Source organism: Adiantum capillus-veneris, chromosome 24, assembly GCF_014529385.1.
Source record: "Adiantum capillus-veneris isolate H3 chromosome 24, ASM1452938v2, whole genome shotgun sequence".
NCBI classification, from domain to species: domain Eukaryota; kingdom Viridiplantae; phylum Streptophyta; class Polypodiopsida; order Polypodiales; family Pteridaceae; genus Adiantum; species Adiantum capillus-veneris.
In genome coordinates, this window is record NC_140954.1 from 56,958,863 (window position 1) to 56,965,304 (window position 6,442).

A 6,442-nucleotide genomic window follows, 5' to 3' on the forward strand; every position below is an offset into this window, starting at 1 on the left:
AATGCCTGAAGATCCATTAGACTCCCATTGCTCTACTATTCTCTCCAAATTGCTGTTTTCTAGCCATGTTCATAAATAATACATCGAACAAGCTGCAAGCTGAAACCCATAATGCGGCAATATGTCCAAATTTGACGCATAATACAAAAATATAATGTCAAATCAAACCATAATGTCTAATACCAAGATATTAGCAATACAAAACATAGAGCTATAAATCTTCGCTACTCGTAGCATCATCACAATGCAAAGCAAGGTCATCAATAAAAATCGATCGTGTCCTTCGCTTCTCCACCAATGGCCGATCAAAATGGTCATCTCTTTGGCACATGAAGCTTGCCATATCTGCAGCATAACATGGCAAAGACCTATTTCTAAGGTTATATCTCAACCATATAAAGAATTATTAAGAAGACTTCAATGAGTTTTTGATAAAACCTTACCAATCTGTGGGCACTTGAAAGTCAAAGATCTCTATATCATCATCCTCTACTGGTATGTATGAGGAGGAGGCTCCCACATCCACAAAGTGAGAAGCTATCAAAGTTCGAAGATGATTCTCAATAATAGAATGGTCATTCTCCATTCCAAGACAGCACCTTCCTGTATGCAGACATGCTCTCAAAATTGGTCCTGTCCCTGATCCAAGCTCCAAGACAGTGCTATTTGACGCAGTTAGAAACTCCACAAACATGAGCATGAAAACAAGACTTTTCTCAATTCCTCCTCGCCAACTTCCAAGATTGCCTGCTTGTTTGGAGCGTTGTGATGATGGAAGAAAATGTTCAAGAATATAAGAGTCCAAACTTTGTTGGAGCTCTTTTCCTATTGCATTGCCTTCTTCAACATGAAGCAATGGTGTGCAGCCAGGTCTTTTTAAAAGAAGCACATGAAATGCATTCTCCTAAAAAAATTTTTAAAAATAAATATCATTTAATATATAATACATCAAATATCAATTGATCATGTTACATTATGTAATTCTTATTGAGACTTACCTTCACCACAAAATCACTCTTTCCTGCATAAGCATATGGATCTGTAGGCTCAGCCAACCATTGAAGATGAACCTCCATCCGAACTTTTGAGACCATACGCTCAACAATGGGGAGAGAGGATGTGGAGCACAAAACAAGAGTCCATCCACCGTCATCCATACAAGCTGCCGCAATGCCCAATGAGTAGAGTACATGATCATCAGAGATATCATTCCAAGAAGGCATAGTCTCGTATCCTACAATTAAGAAACACATCAAGAAAGCATACTAATATTAATCAACTTTGCAATTTAGTACTTCCTAAAAAAAAGAACATTACCTGGAACCATTGATCCAATTGGTAAGTCAACAACACATAAATCAACACTCCAAGCGCAAGTCTTCTTGTGTCGTTGCCTTCTCTCACCACCAGCTTTTTAAAAAAATGATCGTATCTTTTCAAATTCCCCACCAAACTTCCCAGAAAGTATGTCTTTACCCAAGATGATGTAGTCAGATTCAAGAACTGCCACACTCTCCTTAGATGCACGATGAGAGAGTCGAGAGAAAGATTGAATTGGCAAGTATATCATGTCATTGGTGACGCTCTTCTTTCTTTTCTCAACATGTGTAATATCGACATCAACACACTCATTCCCTTCAAGTATTACAAAACAAAGCATGATCAAATTTTAAACTATTATGCAATGAAAAACAAAAAATATGCATGCAAGATCATGCTCTTTACCTTGTGTGTCAGCAACAATAATCTTTGGTCGACCTGTCTTTGCAGGGAGCTTTTCCACTTGGAGTTTCTCAGCTTCTAAAATATTTCTTTGTTGTTCTTGCACCAGCCTCAATGTATCTTCATTCATATTTCCAATTGACCCTGAGTCAGATCTGCACTCTCCTTTTTGATGCCTTTCAAATGCCTCATTTTCCTCCTCAATACAACATCCTTTTTTCATATCAACCCACCATGGACAATGCTTTCTCTCCCAATCACTAAGAAGAAATACACCCGAGGACTTTCTATCCTCTCGGAAAATAGTAGAAGTATACATGCAAAATGATGGAGGTGAAAGCATTGGCCATGCTTTACAAATATGAGGGAGAGTGTTTATCTTCTTGCTACTCAACAATGATAGAAGAAACCTTCACAATAGATTGTTAAACTTGAAATTAGACAAGGTCTCCCAAAGTACCACATAACATTAAAAAAGAGATCAATTTAGATACCTGTAAACAACTCTTCGAGCTGCATTTGGTAGATCAACTTGCTTTATGGCTGGAGTAGCCACGGTCATTTCCTTTGAAAGAGGCTCAAAAAGGGTATCTCTATACCGAAATAGAATATCATTGAAGTACTCGCCCAATGTCGGATGCTCTGGCAAAGTCAATTGCTCTCCTCCAATATTTTTCTCCACCACTTGAGAAAGCATTCTAGAGGCGTCAGTCAAAAGCTGCTCCATCCATACCTCTTTTGCACACCATCTTATGTACTCATGGTCACCTCCAAGAATACCATAAGAGATTTTCAAATTATCATCTGCACCAAGCAAAGCAAGCATAGAAATATTCTTCTCATGAGAGCATGCTGCAATTGAAATTTGATATAGTTTATCCAATGTGATTTTCCGAGAGCTATCAAACATTGGCAATCCCCAAAGCACATCAAACCAAGTCTTTCCCAAGCTTGGATTGATGATACACAACATCTGCAAGTACGAGATTAACTTCAATTAATAAAAGAGTACTACAAATGTTATCAACACAAAAGCATTGCAAAGTAGTCCCGTAAAAAACTCACTCTATGAATCTTTCGCACAAGTTTTGGTCACAACTTTTCTTATCAACATGAGTTTGTGCTCGCGCTCTTCTTTAGGGAGACCACTTGGGATCTTCTTCTCGTCTTTGTCCATGTTCTTTTTGTAGTTTGCCTAAGAGGTTAAGAGCAAATATATTGGAACACAATAAAAAGATTTTGATGTTACATGCTTATCAATGAAGTTGTAGACACACTCACAGAGAAAACCATCCGAGCAAGCAAGGATTGCGTAAGAGGATACCAAACTTTACGACCTCCCAAAGCCTCTTTCACACGTGCTCTTTCAATAGCCATTTTTTCTACAGGTGTAAAATCCTCCATAAAACCATCCACATCACAAGAGCAAAGAGTGCTTGTGTATTGCAAATAGTCCCGTAAGCTTGTGAAAACAATGGCATTCTCATTCGTTCTGCCAAAAGAATTAACAAATATAAAATAGAACAAAAGGACTCAAAGGTTTCACATATTACTTTATAAAACAAAGTAGAACTTACAGATTGAATCTCTGAAGAGCGGCCAAGAGTTTGACTTCATGTTTTGGCTCGAGATCAATAAACTCGGCTCTGATTCTAACATGTCTTTCTTTATCTCTTGACCATACTTCCTTAATTGCTTCCATCCAAGATGCAGTTCTATGATTGCCTTCCCAAACAAAAAACATCTTTCCGGATAAACATGACCAAACTGGGTCTTCCACAATCTCTCTCTCAAATTCCTCATTGATAGCCACCCAATGCTTGTCCCATGTGGATTGGATCTCGGCATCCACTAGTTTAGTTGTGCCATCAGGTAGATGTAGAGATAGAATAAACAGACCTTTGATGGGAACATACCCTTCGTGGATAAAAGCTCTTTTTAGATCTGAGAGGTCCGGTCTCAACTCTCGAACCCTGGTGTTAATTAAACAATGACACAAGGGTACTTCAGGAACTGCCTTACCCCTATGTATTGTAAGAGCTTTTAAGATATCGGATCCCAATGGTTTGTCAATGATAGCAGGCACATGCTCATCAATTTCTTGCTCAAGATCATCATCCACAATCTGAAGCTCATGATCAGCATCCTGAACAATATGCTCCACTTCTTGTATCTCACCCTCAAGCTCCATAGGAGTCACCTCTTCCACTTCTTCTGGCTCATTCTCGGAACATTTTGTTGCCTTCTTAGACTTCGGCTGAGAACTTGAACCAGCAACCCGCTTTGCCTTTTTTTGGCCACCTGCACGTGTCATTCTATTGACCAACAAAGTGAAGTTAGAATATATACAAAGTCAATCTACAAACCACATACTTTTACCGCAAACTTTGTGCAAACAAGTCATGCCATCTCATGTGTTTATAAGAGACACTCCAGTGTACATACGACAAGACAATTACATACGACAAGACAATTACTGTATCTGTGTGAGGAAAGCTTTACGTTTAAGGGTGGTTATGTTTGTTTCCAGGTATTTCGCCAGCGAAATAGAGAGGCAATGTGTAATCAGGTAATCAGGTGTGTAATCAGGTAATCAGGGTAATCAGGTATTTTGCCAGCGAAATAGAGAGACAACGTGAGTATTTAAAATCTTAAGCAGTGAAAGTCTCTCTCTCTCTCTGTTGCGCACACTCTCTCTCTCTCTCTCTCTCTCTCTCTCTCCCTATTTCGCCAGCGAAATAGGGAGGCCATCCCTGTCTCAAACGAGTGGCCAATGGTGATTGCACCAGCAGCAAAATTGTACCATGACAGTACAGCTTGAGGCTTGTGAATCAAGTCCACGCGCAGACAACAACATGAGACTTGGCCAAGAAACCACAGAATAGATAGGCATTTAAAACATAGCGCGACTAGAGCTACCTGTGGGAGAATTTTCGTGCACGAGCAGCGAAATTGTACATGGCTCTCAGTAGGAAAGCCCATCTGAAAAACATGGCTCAGCGAAATTGTACATGGCTCTCTGAGAAGACCCGATCCACCTGGTCATATGCCAGAGGAGTAAACAGCACTCATAAAAATTCAGCAAGCATTCATATGCTCACCCTGTACACTCTCATGTGCACTCTCATATGGACTTACATGTACTTTCTTGGACATGTGCACATGTGGGCATGGCTCCGAGGTTAAGATTATCATATGGACTTACATTGGGTTGAAGATTATGTCCTTCTCGAATGTCAAAAGTTTGAATTTAGATGCAATTCAGATCTTGGAAGTCTAAACTTTAAGGTGAGCTTGTCATTCTACTCACTCGGGATGTGGACATTCTACTCACTCGGGAGCATAGACATTTGGTAAGTTGTTGGGGTCCTGCACATTAAGTTCGCTTTTGCCAACATATTAGACGACATGGACTTTTAGTGCAGGGGAGAGTTATGTATGTCACTCTGCAATTTGGGGACTATTAGTGCAGGGGAGAGCTATGTAGGTGGCTGGACAGATTCTATGTTGGAGATATTGGACTGAGACTTCACTCTCTAATCACATGCCAATTTTGATGTGAGGAAATCTTTACAGGTATTTCACCAGCGAAATAGGGAAGCAATGTGAGAATGGTACCAGTTAAGGGATTGACTCAGTTAAGGTATTTCGCCAGCGAAATAGGGATATGAGGGATTGACTCTGTTAAGTGCCTCAAGGACCACTGGTCCACATTGATTGAATGTTACACCTACTCTTGGCCATTGTTCATGCACCAATCGTATGTGACACCAATCGTATGAGACTCAGAAGATTAAACCTGTATAGTTTCATTGATTGTGATATGAGGCTTCTTTTGTCCTAGAGTCAAAATCTGTACACTAGAAGAAATCCTTGAATGTCTATCTTATCAACCCTATGCTCATGCAACAAGTACAAGCAATGATCATTAAATCTATGTGAATTTATTGAGGACAGAAACTTCTTCCGTCTTTGAAAACCGTGACAAGCTCTATGCCTGTCCTTAAGAAGCTCTCAAAAGAAATGATACCTTCCATTGCTAGGCTTTGGATTCCACACTTGCTTTATTGCACTCTAATAGTCACATTGCGTACTTGCTAAGCTCTCTATGTAGGTGGCTGGACAGGTTCTATGTTGGAGATATTGGACCGAGACTTCCAATTTTGATGTGATGAAAGCTTTACAAGTATTTTGCCAGCGAAATAGGGAAGCAAGTGAGAATGTGAGAATGGTACCAGTTAAGAGATTGACTCAGTTAATGTATTTCGCCAGCGAAATAGGGATATGAGGGATTGACTCTGTTAAGTGCCTCATCATCATAAGGGGCTCTCAAGGACGACTGGTCCATATTGACTGAATCTTACACCAACACAACCTGGTGGCCCCTGCCCCCAACCTCAGCTATCAGACGGCCGACCGCACCTAGCCAGGTGTATGGGACCAAAGAGCCCACAATAGGTTACAATGTTGACATAATCCAATATCAACTAGCCAAGAATGTCTCAATTAATGACAACTAGTGTAATGACAACTTCATATAATTCTTGTCCAAGAATGCTCAATTATTTAATGAAATTTGAACTAAGTTTCTTTAACATATTGTTGACCAATGGATTAACCAAAAGACTCATCACAAAGTGATGAATAGCATCGGTGTCTTGAGAATAGCTAGAGACAAACCATCCCACAGAGAGTCAGAATTCCGCAGATTATATGTGTT

The 6,442-nt window shown here is 39.9% G+C and overlaps 1 pseudogene; it reads right to left on the minus strand.

The window, feature by feature from the left end:
* Positions 1-211: 211 nt before the first annotated feature.
* On the minus strand, positions 212-4,036 carry LOC147426413 (uncharacterized; annotated as a pseudogene).
* Positions 4,037-6,442: the final 2,406 nt, after the last annotated feature.